Source organism: Leuresthes tenuis, unplaced genomic scaffold, assembly GCF_036924035.1.
Source record: "Leuresthes tenuis unplaced genomic scaffold, fLeuTen1.0.hap1 SCAF_1, whole genome shotgun sequence".
Lineage (NCBI taxonomy): Eukaryota > Metazoa > Chordata > Actinopteri > Atheriniformes > Atherinopsidae > Leuresthes > Leuresthes tenuis.
The window spans coordinates 41,734,309-41,751,926 of record NW_027325355.1 but is presented as its reverse complement, the minus strand read 5'-3'; the positions used below and the strand labels follow the sequence as shown (position 1 = coordinate 41,751,926).

General features: G+C 45.9%; 1 non-coding gene and 37 pseudogenes across 1 annotated transcript; all 38 read left to right on the top strand.

The window, feature by feature from the left end:
- Positions 1–2,681: 2,681 nt before the first annotated feature.
- Positions 2,682–2,800, top strand: LOC140299606 (5S ribosomal RNA; annotated as a pseudogene).
- A 272-nt stretch (positions 2,801–3,072) lies between these two features.
- Positions 3,073–3,191, top strand: LOC140288699 (5S ribosomal RNA; annotated as a pseudogene).
- Positions 3,192–3,848: 657 nt separating this feature from the next.
- LOC140295828 (5S ribosomal RNA) lies at positions 3,849–3,957 on the top strand (annotated as a pseudogene).
- A 269-nt stretch (positions 3,958–4,226) lies between these two features.
- Positions 4,227–4,345, top strand: LOC140316898 (5S ribosomal RNA; annotated as a pseudogene).
- Positions 4,346–4,617: 272 nt separating this feature from the next.
- Positions 4,618–4,736, top strand: LOC140293059 (5S ribosomal RNA; annotated as a pseudogene).
- Positions 4,737–5,005: 269 nt separating this feature from the next.
- LOC140296568 (5S ribosomal RNA) lies at positions 5,006–5,122 on the top strand (annotated as a pseudogene).
- A 269-nt stretch (positions 5,123–5,391) lies between these two features.
- LOC140289812 (5S ribosomal RNA) lies at positions 5,392–5,515 on the top strand (annotated as a pseudogene).
- A 269-nt stretch (positions 5,516–5,784) lies between these two features.
- LOC140316894 (5S ribosomal RNA) lies at positions 5,785–5,903 on the top strand (annotated as a pseudogene).
- A 272-nt stretch (positions 5,904–6,175) lies between these two features.
- LOC140293058 (5S ribosomal RNA) lies at positions 6,176–6,294 on the top strand (annotated as a pseudogene).
- Positions 6,295–6,563: 269 nt separating this feature from the next.
- LOC140314031 (5S ribosomal RNA) lies at positions 6,564–6,682 on the top strand (annotated as a pseudogene).
- Positions 6,683–6,951: 269 nt separating this feature from the next.
- LOC140289811 (5S ribosomal RNA) lies at positions 6,952–7,075 on the top strand (annotated as a pseudogene).
- A 269-nt stretch (positions 7,076–7,344) lies between these two features.
- LOC140269702 (5S ribosomal RNA) lies at positions 7,345–7,463 on the top strand (annotated as a pseudogene).
- Positions 7,464–7,732: 269 nt separating this feature from the next.
- On the top strand, positions 7,733–7,851 carry LOC140294078 (5S ribosomal RNA; annotated as a pseudogene).
- A 269-nt stretch (positions 7,852–8,120) lies between these two features.
- Positions 8,121–8,239, top strand: LOC140300655 (5S ribosomal RNA; annotated as a pseudogene).
- A 268-nt stretch (positions 8,240–8,507) lies between these two features.
- Positions 8,508–8,626, top strand: LOC140289258 (5S ribosomal RNA; annotated as a pseudogene).
- A 269-nt stretch (positions 8,627–8,895) lies between these two features.
- Positions 8,896–9,014, top strand: LOC140294443 (5S ribosomal RNA; annotated as a pseudogene).
- Positions 9,015–9,283: 269 nt separating this feature from the next.
- Positions 9,284–9,392, top strand: LOC140295827 (5S ribosomal RNA; annotated as a pseudogene).
- A 269-nt stretch (positions 9,393–9,661) lies between these two features.
- LOC140290836 (5S ribosomal RNA) lies at positions 9,662–9,780 on the top strand (annotated as a pseudogene).
- A 272-nt stretch (positions 9,781–10,052) lies between these two features.
- On the top strand, positions 10,053–10,171 carry LOC140295944 (5S ribosomal RNA; annotated as a pseudogene).
- Positions 10,172–10,440: 269 nt separating this feature from the next.
- Positions 10,441–10,559, top strand: LOC140291870 (5S ribosomal RNA; annotated as a pseudogene).
- A 269-nt stretch (positions 10,560–10,828) lies between these two features.
- On the top strand, positions 10,829–10,947 carry LOC140293916 (5S ribosomal RNA; annotated as a pseudogene).
- Positions 10,948–11,216: 269 nt separating this feature from the next.
- On the top strand, positions 11,217–11,335 carry LOC140300012 (5S ribosomal RNA; annotated as a pseudogene).
- Positions 11,336–11,604: 269 nt separating this feature from the next.
- LOC140293845 (5S ribosomal RNA) lies at positions 11,605–11,723 on the top strand. Its single transcript, XR_011912715.1, has one exon. It is a non-coding gene; the product is annotated as a 5S ribosomal RNA (ribosomal RNA).
- A 272-nt stretch (positions 11,724–11,995) lies between these two features.
- On the top strand, positions 11,996–12,114 carry LOC140291145 (5S ribosomal RNA; annotated as a pseudogene).
- Positions 12,115–12,383: 269 nt separating this feature from the next.
- LOC140293877 (5S ribosomal RNA) lies at positions 12,384–12,502 on the top strand (annotated as a pseudogene).
- Positions 12,503–12,771: 269 nt separating this feature from the next.
- LOC140294727 (5S ribosomal RNA) lies at positions 12,772–12,890 on the top strand (annotated as a pseudogene).
- Positions 12,891–13,159: 269 nt separating this feature from the next.
- Positions 13,160–13,278, top strand: LOC140276823 (5S ribosomal RNA; annotated as a pseudogene).
- Positions 13,279–13,547: 269 nt separating this feature from the next.
- Positions 13,548–13,666, top strand: LOC140293259 (5S ribosomal RNA; annotated as a pseudogene).
- A 269-nt stretch (positions 13,667–13,935) lies between these two features.
- LOC140290901 (5S ribosomal RNA) lies at positions 13,936–14,054 on the top strand (annotated as a pseudogene).
- Positions 14,055–14,323: 269 nt separating this feature from the next.
- LOC140278822 (5S ribosomal RNA) lies at positions 14,324–14,442 on the top strand (annotated as a pseudogene).
- A 269-nt stretch (positions 14,443–14,711) lies between these two features.
- Positions 14,712–14,830, top strand: LOC140300477 (5S ribosomal RNA; annotated as a pseudogene).
- A 269-nt stretch (positions 14,831–15,099) lies between these two features.
- On the top strand, positions 15,100–15,218 carry LOC140290963 (5S ribosomal RNA; annotated as a pseudogene).
- Positions 15,219–15,487: 269 nt separating this feature from the next.
- On the top strand, positions 15,488–15,606 carry LOC140316073 (5S ribosomal RNA; annotated as a pseudogene).
- Positions 15,607–15,875: 269 nt separating this feature from the next.
- Positions 15,876–15,994, top strand: LOC140312743 (5S ribosomal RNA; annotated as a pseudogene).
- A 269-nt stretch (positions 15,995–16,263) lies between these two features.
- Positions 16,264–16,382, top strand: LOC140310035 (5S ribosomal RNA; annotated as a pseudogene).
- A 272-nt stretch (positions 16,383–16,654) lies between these two features.
- On the top strand, positions 16,655–16,773 carry LOC140269487 (5S ribosomal RNA; annotated as a pseudogene).
- A 269-nt stretch (positions 16,774–17,042) lies between these two features.
- Positions 17,043–17,161, top strand: LOC140295150 (5S ribosomal RNA; annotated as a pseudogene).
- A 269-nt stretch (positions 17,162–17,430) lies between these two features.
- On the top strand, positions 17,431–17,549 carry LOC140307546 (5S ribosomal RNA; annotated as a pseudogene).
- The last annotated feature ends 69 nt before the right edge of the window (positions 17,550–17,618 follow it).

The window sequence follows — 17,618 nt, the reverse complement described above, 5'->3', positions numbered from 1 at the left end:
TTTGTGTTGAAGGACTGAGTCACACAGTTTTGTCAACCACATATTTTATTTTTTGGACTTTTTTGAAAGAGTATCCATACCAAGGAGTAAAATTGTACAATCCTCTTTTTCCTAAATCAGTACCAACTTGTGCGCACCGCATGGAGTTGGCGCTCAGATCCCGGCCGGCAGAAATTGCCGCTCCTTGATTGGATGATTGGTTGGCCCATGGTTGGGCACCGGGTTAATTATGTAGGCTTTTGAGTAGTTCTCCTTGTCGCTGATTGTTACCATGGGATTGTTTTTCCTGTTTCCTTCTCCTTTGGCTTCTGTGTCCAAATTCCAAACGGAGAGCATGGAAAAATATATGCATTGCAAATTAATATGGAAGAAGAAATCAAATAGATTCAATTAGTGACACCCGGAGGTGAGAAGGCAAATAGCACAGACCCTCTCAGCTGAATGTTTCACTTTTTCAACATTAAACAATTTAAGCCCTCTCTTTGGAATTGGTCAATCACACACTCTGGTGTGACTTGACAACTGACTAACCTCATCCACTCATTTTCTTTCCAGAACACAAACATGACAGCACACCTGTAGGTTCCACCGAGATTTGAACTCGGATCACTGGATTCAAAGTCCAGAGTGCTAACCTTTTGGCCAAAAAAGGGGCAAAAGGGACTGCCCGAAAGGGGGGAAAAGGAAAAAAAGAGGAAGGAGGGGGGGGGGAGAGAAAAAGAAAAGGAGAAAAAACGTACACTATATCCACTTTTCTCTATTCTCTTATCTTCTCAACATTGTTTACACACACCTCTGCACTTATTGCAAGGTTTATCATCTGTTTAATTTTCATGTTTCTTGTGGGATTCGAACCTGTATTGTGGCAACACCCCAACATACCACAGTGCTTTGGACTTTACTAAAGCCTACTGTAGGGGGCAGCACACAAAATCTGTATAACTGTAAATGTAAATAAGTCTCCCATCATTTTTCCCCTCTTTTTTTGGTACACTCAATTATTTGAGAGACTAGCTATCTATCTGTATCACTATTTGTGCAACACAAGTGAATGAAACAAATTCCAAATTGAGCAAAGAAAGTATTTTTAAAAAATCTTTGGTTGAGACAAAGAGTGTTGGGTTTTGTTAATAAATGTAAAATAATTCTCCAAGTAATTCTGGCTTCACTTTTGACAATTGCATTAAATGGATGTCACTCACACTCACTGTCGTCCTGTTTTGCAAAGGGAAATTAAATAAAAATGTGAAGGCTGTTCTTGGTTCAAGTAAAATTATCAAACTTTATTAACATTGTAACAATAATCACACAGTAACAGACGAGCAATCATCTGCGAACAGACAGACAGACAGACAGACACTTAACGTAAACTTAACGCCGCAGTTAAAACGTCGCATGAAATGGAAGCTGTCCAAGCGCACTGCAGACCTCCATGGGTGGAAGAGTTTGACCACTGAAGACACACCTGTGAAAAACAAAGTCAGCCGCTGCCCAATTGCCAGTACCACTCCTCCCACAAGTGGAGTGGTAACAGTGTGTGTGTGTGTGGCACACAGTTTTTCAAACGTATATTTGATAAAGAATTTGATCATTTTTACCCACCTGACTGGCTGCAGCAGTCCCGGTCAACATAGATGACCTCAGGTTCAGCTTGGCCCGCATTCTTGTATCGAGTGACGATGCCATGGCACAACTCTTCCAACCCTGCACCTTCACCCGTTGTCAGAACAGAGTTCAGAACCTGGCCAAACTCGTTGCCGATGTTTATCATCCATGCAGCACTGTCCCCAATAGCGCCAGCCAGCTTCTTGGTGATCTGTAAAAGAAACACTACTTTCAAACTGTTTGTTGTAATTATACACGTGTGCATGTGTCAAACCGACATTCAAGCACTTGCACCTGTAATCATATTCCTGCACATTTTTCATTTTCCCTCTTTTTTCCCCTCCTCTTTTTTTTGGGGGGGGGGGGGGGGGGGGGCAATAAATATAGCTTTCCCAGTGATAACTACTAATACAACCGATTCTCCGCAACAACCAAAAGATTCATCGCACACAAGGCCTTGAAATTGATTTTGGTCAAGAAAGAGGTTTCAGAATATGAAGATCAAATTCAGAGTCTGACAGTGACTTTTAGAAGAGGATGACATTAATCATCAGCTATCTCCTAAACGGGAATGAACCAGAGCTAGACAGCAGCAGGCCCCAGGACCAAGTAGTCAGCAGCCGAGCTGAGATTGAGATCTTACTTATGTTTTGTAAATGTTCAAAGTTCTAAAAAAGTTCAAATGAATAATACATGATAGTTATACCAAAAAACCTTGCTTCATTTGCACTTTTCTTGAATGTTTTCCATCCTTTTTATTTTTACTACTACTAGTACTTGGATGGTAGACTGCCTGGGAATACCAGGTGCTTTAAGCTTTTTCTCTTCTCTCTACCACCTTTTGTTGCAACGTCTGATCACCCTGTGACACATGAGGAAGGTGGTCATCTTCAGCTGCTGCTTTGTTGGCAGACACGAAGTGATCTGAGAGTCTCAGTTTCAGCTGCAGAGAATGATCACATCAGAGAAGATGATATGCCCGTTACACATCAGCCTTTCTCTGCAATTATCTAGTTGCATAGAGGAACCGTATGATTCCAGTACCTATATGATGCACATTTGTCAGTGACATTGTTGCTTACGGCCACACCACGTTGAACATGCCCGACCTCGTCTGATCTCGGAAGCCAAGCACGGTTGGGCCTGGTTAGTACTTGGATGGAAGACCTCTTGGGAATACCAGGTGCTGTAAGCTTTTTCTCTTCTTTCGACCACCTGCATGTCTTTTGTTGCAACGTCTGATCACCCTGTGACACATGAGGAAGTTGGTCATCTTCAGCAGCTGCTGCTGCTTTGTTGGCAGACACGAAGTGATCTGAGAGTCTCAGTTTCAGCTTCAGAGAATGATCACATGAGGGAAGAAGATTTGCCCACTACAAGTCAGCCTTTCTCGGCAATTATCTGGTTACATAGAGGAACCGTATGATTCCATTACCTATATAATGCACATTTGTCAAAGACATTGTCGCTTACGGCCACACCACCCTGAATATGCCCGACCTCGTCTGATCTCGGAAGCCAAGCAGTGTTGGGCCTGGTTAGTACTTTGTTGGTATACAGCTTGGGAATACCAGGTGCTGTAAGCTTTTTCTCTCCTCTCAACCACCTGCATGTCTTTTGTTGCAACGTCTGATCACCCTGTGACACGTGAAGAAGTTGGTCATCTTCAGCTGCTGCTGCTTTGTTGGCAGACACAAAGTGATCTCAGAGTTTCAGTTTCAGCTGCAGAGAATAATCACATCAGGGAAGAAGATGTGCCCACTACAAGTCAGCCTTTCTCTGCAATTATCTGGTTACATAGAGGAAGTGTATGATTCCAGTCCCTATATAATACACATTTGTAACAGATATCGTTGCTTACCGCCACACCACCCTGAATAAGCTCAACCTCGTCTGATCTCGGAAGCCAAGCAGTTTTGGGCCTGGTTAGTACTTTGATGGTATACAGCTTGGGAATACCAGGTGCTGTAAGCTTTTTCTCTCCTCTCAACCACCTGCATGTCTTTTGTGGCAACGTCTGATCACCCTGTGACACATGAGGAAGTTGGTCATCTTCAGCTGCTGCTGCTTTGTTGGCAGACACGAAGTGATCTGAGAGTCTCATTTTCAGCTAGAGAGAATTATCACGTCAGGGAACAAGATGTGCCCACTACATATCAGCCTTTCTCTGCAATTATCTGGTTATATAGAGGAACCATATGATTCCATTGCCTATATAATGCACATTTGTCACAGAGACTGTTGCTTACGGCCAAACCACCCTGAATATGTCTGATCTCGGAAGCCAAGGAGGGTTGGGCCTGGTTAGTACTTGGATGGGAGACTGCTTGGGAATACCAGGTGCTGTAAGCTTCTTCTCTTCTCTCTACCACCTCCATGTCTTTTGTTGCAACGTCTGATCATCCTGTGACACATGAGGAAGTTGGTCATCTTCAGCTGCTGCTGCTTTGTTGGCAGACATGAAGTGATCTGAGAGTCTCAGTTTCAGTTGCAGAGAATGATCACATCAGAGAAGATGATTTACCCGCTACACATCAGCCTTTCTCGGCAATTATCTGGTTGCATAGAGGAACCGTATGATTCCAGGACCTATATAATGCACATTTGTCAGAGACATTGCTGCTTACGGCCACACCACCCGGAACATGCCCAACCTCGTCTGATCTCGGAAGCCAAGCAGGGTTGGGCCTGGTTAGTACTTGGATGGGAGACCACTTGGTAATACCAGGTGCTGTAAGCTTCTTCTCTACTCTCTACCACCTTCATGTCTTTTGTGGCAACGTCTGATCCTCCTGTGACACATGAGGAAGTTGGTCATCTTCAGCTGCTGCTGCTTCTTTGTTGGCAGACACGAAGTGATCTGAGAGTCTCAATTTCAGCTGCAGAGAATAATCACATCAGGGAAGAACATGTGCCCACTACAAGTCAGCCTTTCTAGGCAATTATCTGGTTACATAGAGGAAGTGTATGATTCCATTGCCTATATAATGCACATTTGTCACGGAGATTGTTACTTACGGCCAAACCACCCTGAATATGTCTGACCTTGTCTGATCTCGGAAGCCAAGGAGGGCTGGGCCTGGTTAGTACTTTGATGGGACACCGCTTGGGAATACCAGGTGCTGTAAGCTTTTTCTCTTCTCTCTACCACCTGCATGTCTTTTGTTGCAATGTCTGATCGCCCTGTGACACATGAGGAAGTTGGTCATCTTCAGCTGCTGCTGCTTTGTTAGCAGACACGAAGTGATCTGAGAGTCTCAGTTTCAGCTGCAGAGAATAATCACATCAAGGAAGAAGATGTGCCCACATCAAGTTAGCCTTTCCCTGCAATTATCTGGTTACATAGAGGAACTGTATTATTCCAGTACCTATATAATGCACATTTTTCACAGACATTGTTACTTACGGCCACACCACCCTGAATATGCCCGACCTCGACTGATCTCGGAACCCAAGCAGGGCTGCCTGGTTAGTACTTGAATGGGAGACCCCTTGGGAATGCCAGGTGCTGTAAGCTTTTTCTCTTCTCTCTACCACCTGCATGTATTTTGTTGCAAGGTCTGATCGCCCTGTGACACATGAGGAAGTTGGTCATCTTCAGCTGCTGCTGCTTTGTTGGCAGACACGAAGTGATCTGATAGTCTCATTTTCAGCTGGAGAGAATAATCACGTCAGGGAAGAAGATGTGCCCACTATTTATCAGCCTTTCTCTGCAATTATCTGGTTATATAGAGAAACCGTATGATTCCAGTACCTATACAATTTACATTTGTCACAGACATTGTTGCTTACGGCCACACCACCCTGAATATAATATGCCCGACCTCGTCTGATCTCGGAAGCCAAGCAGGATTGTGCCTGGTTAGTACTTGGGTGGGAGACTGCTTGGGAATACCAGGTGCTGTAAGCTTTTTCTCTTCTCTCTACCACCTGCATGTCTTTTGTTGCAACGTCTGATCATCCTGTGACACATGAGGAAGTTGGTCATCTTCAGCTGCTGCTGCTTTGTTGGCAGACATGAAGTGATCTGAGAGTCTCAGTTTCAGTTGCAGAGAATGATCACATCAGAGAAGATGATTTACCCGCTACACATCAGCCTTTCTCGGCAATTATCTGGTTGCATAGAGGAACCGTATGATTCCAGGACCTATATAATGCACATTTGTCAGAGACATTGCTGCTTACGGCCACACCACCCGGAACATGCCCAACCTCGTCTGATCTCGGAAGCCAAGCAGGGTTGGGCCTGGTTAGTACTTGGATGGGAGACCACTTGGTAATACCAGGTGCTGTAAGCTTCTTCTCTACTCTCTACCACCTTCATGTCTTTTGTGGCAACGTCTGATCCTCCTGTGACACATGAGGAAGTTGGTCATCTTCAGCTGCTGCTGCTTCTTTGTTGGCAGACACGAAGTGATCTGAGAGTCTCAATTTCAGCTGCAGAGAATAATCACATCAGGGAAGAACATGTGCCCACTACAAGTCAGCCTTTCTAGGCAATTATCTGGTTACATAGAGGAAGTGTATGATTCCATTGCCTATATAATGCACATTTGTCACGGAGATTGTTACTTACGGCCAAACCACCCTGAATATGTCTGACCTTGTCTGATCTCGGAAGCCAAGGAGGGCTGGGCCTGGTTAGTACTTTGATGGGACACCGCTTGGGAATACCAGGTGCTGTAAGCTTTTTCTCTTCTCTCTACCACCTGCATGTCTTTTGTTGCAATGTCTGATCGCCCTGTGACACATGAGGAAGTTGGTCATCTTCAGCTGCTGCTGCTTTGTTAGCAGACACGAAGTGATCTGAGAGTCTCAGTTTCAGCTGCAGAGAATAATCACATCAAGGAAGAAGATGTGCCCACATCAAGTTAGCCTTTCCCTGCAATTATCTGGTTACATAGAGGAACTGTATTATTCCAGTACCTATATAATGCACATTTTTCACAGACATTGTTACTTACGGCCACACCACCCTGAATATGCCCGACCTCGACTGATCTCGGAACCCAAGCAGGGCTGGGCCTGGTTAGTACTTGAATGGGAGACCCCTTGGGAATGCCAGGTGCTGTAAGCTTTTTCTCTTCTCTCTACCACCTGCATGTATTTTGTTGCAAGGTCTGATCGCCCTGTGACACATGAGGAAGTTGGTCATCTTCAGCTGCTGCTGCTTTGTTGGCAGACACGAAGTGATCTGATAGTCTCATTTTCAGCTGGAGAGAATAATCACGTCAGGGAAGAAGATGTGCCCACTATTTATCAGCCTTTCTCTGCAATTATCTGGTTATATAGAGAAACCGTATGATTCCAGTACCTATACAATTTACATTTGTCACAGACATTGTTGCTTACGGCCACACCACCCTGAATATAATATGCCCGACCTCGTCTGATCTCGGAAGCCAAGCAGGATTGTGCCTGGTTAGTACTTGGGTGGGAGACTGCTTGGGAATACCAGGTGCTGTAAGCTTTTTCTCTTCTCTCTACCACCTGCATGTCTTTTGTTGCAACATCTGATCACCCTGTGACACATGAGGAAGTTGGTCATCTTCAGCTGCTGCTGCTTTGTTGGCAGACACGAAGTGATCTGAGAGTCTCAGTTTCAGCTGCAGAGAATGATCACATCAGAGAAGATGATATGCCAGCTACACATCAGCCTTTCTCTGCAATTATCTAGTTGCATAGAGGAACCGTATGATTCCAGTACCTATATGATGCACATTTGTCAGTGACATTGTTGCTTACGGCCACACCACGTTGAACATGCCCGACCTCGTCTGATCTCGGAAGCCAAGCACGGTTGGGCCTGGTTAGTACTTGGATGGAAGACCTCTTGGGAATACCAGGTGCTTTAAGCTTTTTCTCTTCTTTCGACCACCTGCATGTCTTTTGTTGCAACGTCTGATCACCCTGTGACACATGAGGAAGTTGGTCATCTTCAGCTGCTGCTGCTTTGTTGGCAGACACGAAGTGATCTGAGAGTCTCAGTTTCAGCTGCAGAGAATGATCACATGAGGGAAGAAGATTTGCCCACTACAAGTCAGCCTTTCTCGGCAATTATCTGGTTACATAGAGGAACCGTATGATTCCATTACCTATATAATGCACATTTGTCAAAGACATTGTCGCTTACGGCCACACCACCCTGAATATGCCCGACCTCGTCTGATCTCGTAAGCCAAGCAGGGTTGAGCCTCCTTAGTACTTGGATGGGAGACTGCTTGGGAATACCAGGTGCTGTAAGCTTTTTCTCTTCTCTCTACCACCTGCATGTCTTTTGTTGCAACGTCTGATCACCCTGTGACACATGAGGAAGTTGGTCATCTTCAGCTGCTGCTGCTTTGTTGGCTGACACGAAGTGATCTGAGAGTCTCAGTTTAAGTTGCAGAGAATGATCACATCAGAGAAGATGATTTGCCCGCTACACATCAGCCTTTCTCGGCAATTATCTGGTTGCATAGAGGAACCGTATGATTCCTGTACCTATATAATGCACATTTGTCAGAGACATTGTTGCTTACGGCCACACCACCCTGAACATGCCCGACCTCGTCTGATCTCGGAAGCCAAGGAGGGTTGGGCCTGGTTAGTACTTAAATGGGAGACCGCTTGGGAATACCAGGAGCTGTAAGCTTTTTCTCTTCTCTCGACCACCTGCATGTCTTTTGTTGCAACGTCTGATCACCCTGTGACACATGACGAAGTTGGTCATCTTCAGCTGCTGCTGCTTTGTTGGCAGACACGAAGTGATCTGAGAGTCTCAGTTTCAGCTGCAGAGAATAATCACATCAGGGAAGAAGATGTGCCCATAACAAGTCAGCCTTTCTTGCAATTATCTGGTTACATAGAGGAATTGTATGATTCCAGTACCTATATAATGCACATTTGTCACAGAAATTGTTCCTTACGGCCACACCACCCTGAATAAGCCCGACCTCGTCTGATCTCGGAAGCCAAGGAGGGTTGGGCCTGGTCAGTACTTAAATGGGAGACCGCTTGGGAATACCAGGAGCTGTAAGCTTTTTGTCTTCTCTCGACCACCTGCATGTCTTTTGTTGCAACGTCTGATCACCCTGTGACACATGACGAAGTTGGTCATCTTCAGCTGCTGCTGCTTTGTTGGCAGACACGAAGTGATCTGAGAGTCTCAGTTTCAGCTGCAGAGAATAATCACATCAGGGAAGAAGATGTGCCCATAACAAGTCAGCCTTTCTCTGCAATTATCTGGTTACATAGAGGAATTGTATGATTCCAGTACCTATATAATGCACATTTGTCACAGAAATTGTTCCTTATGGCCACACCACCCTGAATAAGCCCGACCTCGTCTGATCTCGGAAGCCAAGGAGGGTTGGGCCTGGTTAGTACTTTAATGGGAGACTGCTTGGGAATACCAGGTTCTGTAAGAGTTTTCTCTTCTCTCTACAACCTGCATGTCTTTTGTTGCAACGTCTGATCACCCTGTGACACATGAGGAAGTTGGTCATCTTCAGCTGCTGCTGCTTTGTTGGCAGACACGAAGTGATCTGAGAGTCTCATTTTCAGCTAGAGAGAATTATCACGTCAGGGAACAAGATGTGCCCACTACATATCAGCCTTTCTCGGCAATTATCTGGTTACATAGAGGAACCATATGATTCCATTGCCTATATAATGCACATTTGTCACAGAGACTGTTGCTTACGGCCAAACCACCCTGAATATGTCTGATCTCGGAAGCCAAGGAGGGTTGGGCCTGGTTAGTACTTGGATGGGAGACTGCTTGGGAATACCAGGTGCTGTAAGCTTCTTCTCTTCTCTCTACCACCTGCATGTCTTTTGTTGCAACGTCTGATCATCCTGTGACACATGAGGAAGTTGGTCATCTTCAGCTGCTGCTGCTTTGTTGGCAGACATGAAGTGATCTGAGAGTCTCAGTTTCAGTTGCAGAGAATGATCACATCAGAGAAGATGATTTACCCGCTACACATCAGCCTTTCTCGGCAATTATCTGGTTGCATAGAGGAACCGTATGATTCCAGGACCTATATAATGCACATTTGTCAGGGACATTGCTGCTTACGGCCACACCACCCAGAACATGCCCAACCTCGTCTGATCTCGGAAGCCAAGCAGGGTTGGGCGTGGTTAGTACTTGGATGGGAGACCACTTGGTAATACCAGGTGCTGTAAGCTTCTTCTCTACTCTCTACCACCTTCATGTCTTTTGTGGCAACGTCTGATCCTCCTGTGACACATGAGGAAGTTGGTCATCTTCAGCTGCTGCTGCTTCTTTGTTGGCAGACACGAAGTGATCTGAGAGTCTCAATTTCAGCTGCAGAGAATAATCACATCAGGGAAGAAGATGTGCCCACTACAAGTCAGCCTTTCTAGGCAATTATCTGGTTACATAGAGGAACTGTATTATTCCAGTACCTATATAATGCACATTTTTCACAGACATTGTTACTTACGGCCACACCACCGTAAATATGCCCGACCTCGACTAATCTCGGAACCCAAGCAGGGTTGGGCCTGGTTAGTACTTGAATGGGAGACCCCTTGGGAATGCCAGGTGCTGTAAGCTTTTTCTCTTCTCTCTACCACCTGCATGTATTTTGTTGCAAGGTCTGATCGCCCTGTGACACATGAGGAAGTTGGTCATCTTCAGCTGCTGCTGCTTTGTTGGCAGACACGAAGTGATCTGAGAGTCTCATTTTCAGCTGGAGAGAATAATCACGTCAGGGAAGAAGATGTGCCCACTATTTATCAGCCTTTCTCTGCAATTATCTGGTTATATAGAGGAACCGTATGATTCCAGTACCTATACAATTTACATTTGTCACAGACATTGTTGCTTACGGCCACACCACCCTGAATATGCCTAACCTAGTCTGATCTCGGAAGCCAAGCAGGGTTGTGCCTGGTTAGTACTTGGATGGGAGACTGCTTGGGAATACCAGGTGCTGTAAGCTTTTTCTCTTCTCTCTACCACCTCCATGTCTTTTGTTGCAACGTCTGATCACCCTGTGACACGCGAAGAAGTTGGTCATCTTCAGCTGCTGCTGCTTTGTTGGCAGACACAAAGTGATCTCAGAGTTTCAGTTTCAGCTGCAGAGAATAATCACATCAGGGAAGAAGATGTGCCCACTACAAGTCAGCCTTTCTCGGCAATTATCTGGTTACATAGAGGAAGTGTATGATTCCAGTACCTATATAATACACATTTGTAACAGATATCGTTGCTTACCGCCACACCACCCTGAATAAGCTCAACCTCGTCTGATCTCGGAAGCCAAGCAGGGTTGGGCCTGGTTAGTTCTTGAATGGGAGACCGCTTGCGAATACCAGGTGCTGTAAGCTTTTTCTATTCTCTCTACCACCTGCATGTCTTTTGTTGCAACGTCTGATCACCCTGTGACACATGAGGAAGGTGGTCATCTTCAGCTGCTGCTGCTTTGTTGGCTGACACGAAGTGATCTGAGAGTCTCAGTTTCAGCTCGAGAGAATAATCACGTCAGGGAAGAAGATGTGCCCACTACTTATCAGCTTTTCTCGGCAATAATCTGGTTACATAGAGGAACTGTATGATTCCAGTACCTATATAATGCACATTTGTCACAGACATTGTTGCTTACGGCCACACCACCCTGAATATGCCCGACCTCGTCTGATCTCGGAAGCCAAGCAGGGTTGTGCCTGGTTAGTACTTGGATGAGAGACCGCTTGGGAATACCAGGTGCTGTAAGCTTTTTCTCTTCTCTCAACCACCTGCATGTCTTTTGTTGCAACGTCTGACCACCCTGTGACACATGAGGAAGTTGGTCATCTTCAGCTGCTGCTGCTTTGTTGGCAGACATGAAGTGATCTGAGAGTCTCAGTTTCAGTTGCAGAGAATGATCACATCAGAGAAGATGATTTACCCGCTACACATCAAACTTTCTCGGCAATTATCTGGTTGCATAGAGGAACCATATGATTCCAGTACCTATATAATGCACATTTGTCAGAGACATTGCTGCTTACGGCCACACCACCCGGAACATGCCTGACCTCATCTGATCTCGGAAGCCAAGCAGGGTTGGGCCTGGTTAGTACTTGGATGGGAGACCACTTGGGAATACCAGGTGCTGTAAGCTTCTTCTCTACTCTCTACCACCTTCATGTCTTTTGTGGCAACGTCTGATCCTCCTGTGACACATGAGGAAGTTGGTCATCTTCAGCTGCTGCTGCTTCTTTGTTGGCAGACACGAAGTGATCTGAGAGTCTCAGTTTCAACTGAAGAGAATAATCACGTCAGGGAAGAAGATGTGCCGACTACACATCAGCCTTTCTCAGCAATTATCTGGTTACATAGAGGAACCGTATGATTCCTGTAGTTATATAATGCACATTTGTCAGACACATTGTTGCTTACGGCCACACCACCCTGAACATGCCCGACCTCGTCTGATCTCGGAAGCCAAGCAGGGTTGAGCCTCCTTAGTACTTGGATGGGAGACTGCTTGGGAATACCAGGTGCTGTAAGCGTTTTCTCTTCTCTCTACCACCTGCATGTCTTTTGTTGCAACGTCTGATCACCCTGTGACACGTGAAGAAGTTGGTCATCTTCAGCTGCTGCTGCTTTGTTGATAGACACGAGGTGATCTGAGAGTCTCAGTTTCAGCTGAAGAGAATAATCACATCAAGGAGGAAGATGAACCCACTACAAGTCAGCCTTTTTCGGCAATTATCTGGTTACACAGAGGAACTGTATGATTCCAGTACCTATATAATGCACATTTGTCACAGTTATGGTTGCTTACGGCCACACCACCCTGAATATGCCCAACCTCATCTGATCTCAGAAGCCAAGCAGGTTTGGGCCTGGTTAGTACTTGGGTGGTAGACATTCTGGGAATACCAGGTGCTGTAAGCTTTTTCTCTTCTCTCTACCACCTGCATGTCTTTTGTTGCAACGTCTGATCACCCTGTGACACATGAGGAAGTTGGTCATCTTCAGCTGCTGCTGCTTTGTTGGCTGACACAAAGTGATCTGAGAGTCTCAGTTTCAGTTGCAGAGAATGATCACATCAGAGAAGATGATTTGCCCGCTACACATCAGCCTTTCTCGGCAATTATCTGGTTGCATAGAGGAACCGTATGATTCCAGTACCTATATAATGCACATTTGTCAGAGACATTGTTGCTTACGGCCACACCACCCTGAATAAGCCCGACCTCGTCTGATCTCGGATGCCAAACAGGGTTGTACTTGGTTAGTACTTGGATGGGAGACAGCTTGGGAACACCAGGTGCTGTAAGCTTTTTCTCTTCTCTCTACCACCTGCATGTCTTTTGTTGCAACGTCTGATCACCCTGTGACACGTGAAGAAGTTGGTCATCTTCAGCTGCTGCTGCTTTGTTGATAGACACGAGGTGATCTGAGAGTCTCATTTTCAGCTGAAGAGAATAATCACATCAAGGAGGAAGATGAACCCACTACAAGTCAGCCTTTTTCGGCAATTATCTGGTTACACAGAGGAAGTGTATGATCCCAGTACCTATATAATGCACACTTGTCACCGATATTGTTGCTTACGTTCACACCACCCTGAATAAGCCCGACCTCGTCTGATCTCGGAAGCCAAGCAGGGTTGGGCCTGGTTAGGACTTGAATGGGAGACCGCTTGGGAATACCAGGTGCTGTAAGCTTTTTCTCTTCTCTATACCACCTGCATGTCTTTTGTTGCAACGTCTGATCACCCTGTTACACATGAGGAAGTTGGTCATCTTCAGCTTCTGCTGCTTTGTTGGCAGACACGAAGTGATCTGAGAGTCTCATTTTCAGCTGAAGAGAATAATCACATCAGGGAAGAAGATGTGCCCACTACAAGTCAGCCTTTCTCTGCAATTATCTGGTTACATAGAAGAAGTGTATGATTCCAGTACCTATATAATGCACATTTGTCACAGCTATTGTTTCTTACGGCCGCACCACCCTGAATATGCCTGACCTCGTCTGATCTTGGAAGAAAAGCAGGGTTGGGCCTGGTTAGTACTTGGATGGGAGACCACTTCGGAATACCAGGTAATGTAAGCTTCTTCTCTTCTCTCTACCACCTGCATGTCTTTTGTTGCAACGTCTGATCACCCTGTGACACATGAGGAAGTTGGTCATCTTCAGCTTCTGCTGCTTTGTTGGCAGACACGAAGTGATCTGAGAGTCTCAGTTTCAGCTGAAGAGAATGATCACATCAGAGAAGATGATATGCCCGCTACACATCAGCCTTTCTCGGCAATTATCTGGTTGCATAGAGGAACCGTATGATTCCAGTACCTATATAATGCACATTTGTCAGAGACATTGTTGCTTACGGCCACACCACCCTGAACATGCCCGACCTCGTATGATCTCGGAAGCCAAGCAGGGTTGAGCCTGCTTAGTGCTTAGATGGGAGACTGCTTGGGAATACCAGGTGCTGTAAGCTTCTTCTCTTCTCTCTACCACCTGCATGTCTTTTGTTGCAACGTCTGATCACCCTGTGACACATGAGGAAGTTGGTCATCTTCAGCTGCTGCTGCTTTGTTGGCAGACACAAAGTGATCTGAGAGTCTCAGTTTCAGCTACAGAGAATAATCACGTCAGGGAAGAAGATGTGCCCACTACAAGTCAGCCTTTCTCTGCAATTATCTGGTTACATAGAAGAAGTGTATGATTCCAGTACCTATATAATGCACATTTGTCACAGCTATTGTTGCTTACGGCCGCACCACCCTGAATATGCCTGACCTCGTCTGATCTTGGAAGAAAAGCAGGGTTGGGCCTGGTTAGTACTTGGATGGTGGACTATCTGGGAATACCAGGTGCTGTAAGCTGATTCTCTTCTCTCTACCACCTGTATGTCTTTTGTTGCAACGTCTGATCACCTTGTGACACATGAGGAAGTTGGTCATCTTCAGCTGCTGCTGCTTTGTTGGCAGACACAAAGTGATCTGAGAGTCTCAGTTTCAGCTGCAGAGAATAATCACGTCAGGGAAGAAGATGTGCCCACTACACATCAGCCTTTCTCGGAAATGATCTGGTTGCATAGAGGAACCGTATGATTCCAGTACCTATATAATGCACATTTGTCAGAGACATTGTTGCTTACGGCCACACCACCCTGAACATACCCGACCTCGTCTGATCTCGGAAGCCAAGGAGGGTTGGGCGTGGTTAGTACTTGGATGGAAGACCTCTTGGGAATACCAGGTGCTGTAAGCTTTTTCTTTTCTCTCGACCACCTGCATGTCTTTTGTTGCAACGTCTGATCACCCTGTGACACATGAGGAAGGTGGTCATCTTCAGCTGCTGCTGCTTTGTTGGCAGACACGAAGTGATCTGAGAGTCTCAGTTTCAGCTGCAGAGAATGATCACATGAGGGAAGAAGATGAACCCACTACAAGTCAGCCTTTCTCGGCAATTATCTGGTTACATAGAGGAACCGTATGATTCCAGTACCTATATAATGCACATTTGTCACAGACATTGTTGCTTACGGCCACACCACCCTGAACATGCCCGACCTCGTCTGATCTCGGTAGCCAAGGAGGGTTGGGCCTGGTTAGTACTTAAATCGGAGACCGCTTGGGAATACCAGGAGCTGTAAGCTTTTTGTCTTCTCTCGACCACCTGCATGTCTTTTGTTGCAACGTCTGATCACCCTGTGACACATGAGGAAGTTGGTCATCTTCAGCTGCTGCTGCTTTGTTGGCAGACACGAAGTGATCTGAGAGTCTCAGTTTCAGCTGCAGAGAATGATCACATCAGAGAAGATGATTTGCCCGCTACACATCAGCCTTTCTCGGCAATTATCTGGTTGCATAGAGGAACCGTATGATTCCAGTACCTATATAATGCACATTTGTCAGAGACATTGTTGCTTACGGCCACACCACCCTGAATAAGCCCGACCTCGTCTGATCTCGGACGCCAAACAGGGTTGTACCTGGTTAGTACTTGGATGGGAGACCGCTTGGGAATACCAGGTGCTGTAAGCTTCTTCTCTACTCTGTACCACCTGCATGTATTTTGTTGCAAGGTCTGATCGCCCTGTGACACATGAGGAAGTTGGTCATCTTCAGCTTCTGCTGCTTTGTTGGCAGACACAAAGTGATCTGAGAGTCTGACTTTCAGCTCAAGAGAATAATCACGTCAGGGAAGAAGATGTGCCCACTACTTATCAGCTTTTCTCGGCAATTATCTGGTTACATAGAGGAACTGTATGATTCCAGTACCTATATAATGCACATTTGTCACAGTTATGGTTGCTTACGGCCACACCACCCTGAACATGCCCGACCTCGTCTGATCTCGGAAGCCAAGGAGGGTTGGGCCTGGTTAGTACTTAAATGGGAGACGGCTTGGGAATACCAGGTGCTGTAAGCTTCTTCTCTTCTCTCTACCACCTGCATGTCTTTTGTTGCAACGTCTGATCACCCTGTGACACATGAGGAAGTTGGTCATCTTCAGCTGCTGCTGCTTTGTTGGCAGACACAAAGTGATCTGAGAGTCTCAGTTTCAGCTGCAGAGAATAATCACATCAGGGAAGAAGATGTGCCCACTACAAGTCAGCCTTTCTCGGCAATTATCTGGTTACATAGAGGAACCGTATGATTCCAGTACCTATATAATGCACATTTGTCACAGACCATGTTGCTTACGGCCACACCACCCTGAACATGCCCGACCTCGTCTGATCTCGGAAGCCAAGGAGGGTTGGGCTTGGTTAGTACTTAAATGGGAGACTGCTTGGGAATACCAGGTGCTGTAAGCTTTATCTCTTCTCTGGACCACCTGAATGTCTTTTGTGGCAACGTCTGATCCTCCTGTGACACATGAGGAAGTTGGTCATCTTCAGCTGCTGCTGCTTCTTTGTTGGCAGACACGAAGTGATCTGATAGTCTCAATTTCAGCTGCAGAGAATAATCACATCAGGGAAGAAGATGTGCCCACTACAAGTCAGCCTTTCTCGGCAATTATCTGGTTACATAGAGGAAGTGTATGATTCCAGTACCTATATAATGCACATTTGTCACAGATATTGTTGCTTACGGCCACACCACCCTGAATAAGCCCGACCTCGTCTGATCTTGGAAGTCAAGCAGGTTTGGGCCTGGTTAGTACTTGGATGGGAGACAGCTTGGGAATACCAGGTGCTGTAAGCTTTTTCTCTTCTCTCTACCACCTGCATGTCTTTTGTTGCAACGTCTGATCACCCTGTGACACATGAGGAAGTTGGTCATCTTCAGCTGCTGCTGCTTTGTTGGCAGACACAAAGTGATCTGAGAGTCTCATTTTCAGCTGGAGAGAATTATCATGTCAGGGAAGAAGATGTGCCCACTACATATCAGCCTTTCTCGGCAATTATCTGGTTACATAGAGGTAGTGTATGATTCCATTGCCTATATAATGCACATTTGTCACGGAGATTTTTACTTATGGCCAAACCACCCTGAATATGTCTGACCTTGTCTGATCTCGGAAGCCAAGGGGGGCTGGGCCTGGTTAGTACTTTGATGGGACACCGCTTGGGAATACCAGGTGCTGTAAGCTTTTTCTCTTCTCTCTACCACCTACATGTCTTTTGTTGCAATGTCTGATCGCCCTGTGACACATGAGGAAGTTGGTCATCTTCAGCTGCTGCTGCTTTGTTAGCAGACACGAAGTGATCTGAGAGTCTCAGTTTCAGCTGCAGAGAATAATAACATCAAGGAAGAAGATGTGCCCACAACAAGTTAGCCTTTCTCTGCAATTATCTGGTTACATAGAGGAACTGTATTATTCCAGTACCTATATAATGCACATTTTTCACAGACATTGTTACTTACGGCCACACCACCCTGAATATGCCCGACCTCGACTGATCTCGGAACCCAAGCAGGGTTGGGCCTGGTTAGTACTTGAATGGGAGACCCCTTGGGAATGCCAGGTGCTGTAAGCTTTTTCTCTTCTCTCTACCACCTGCATGTATTTTGTTGCAAGGTCTGATCGCCCTCTGACACATGAGGAA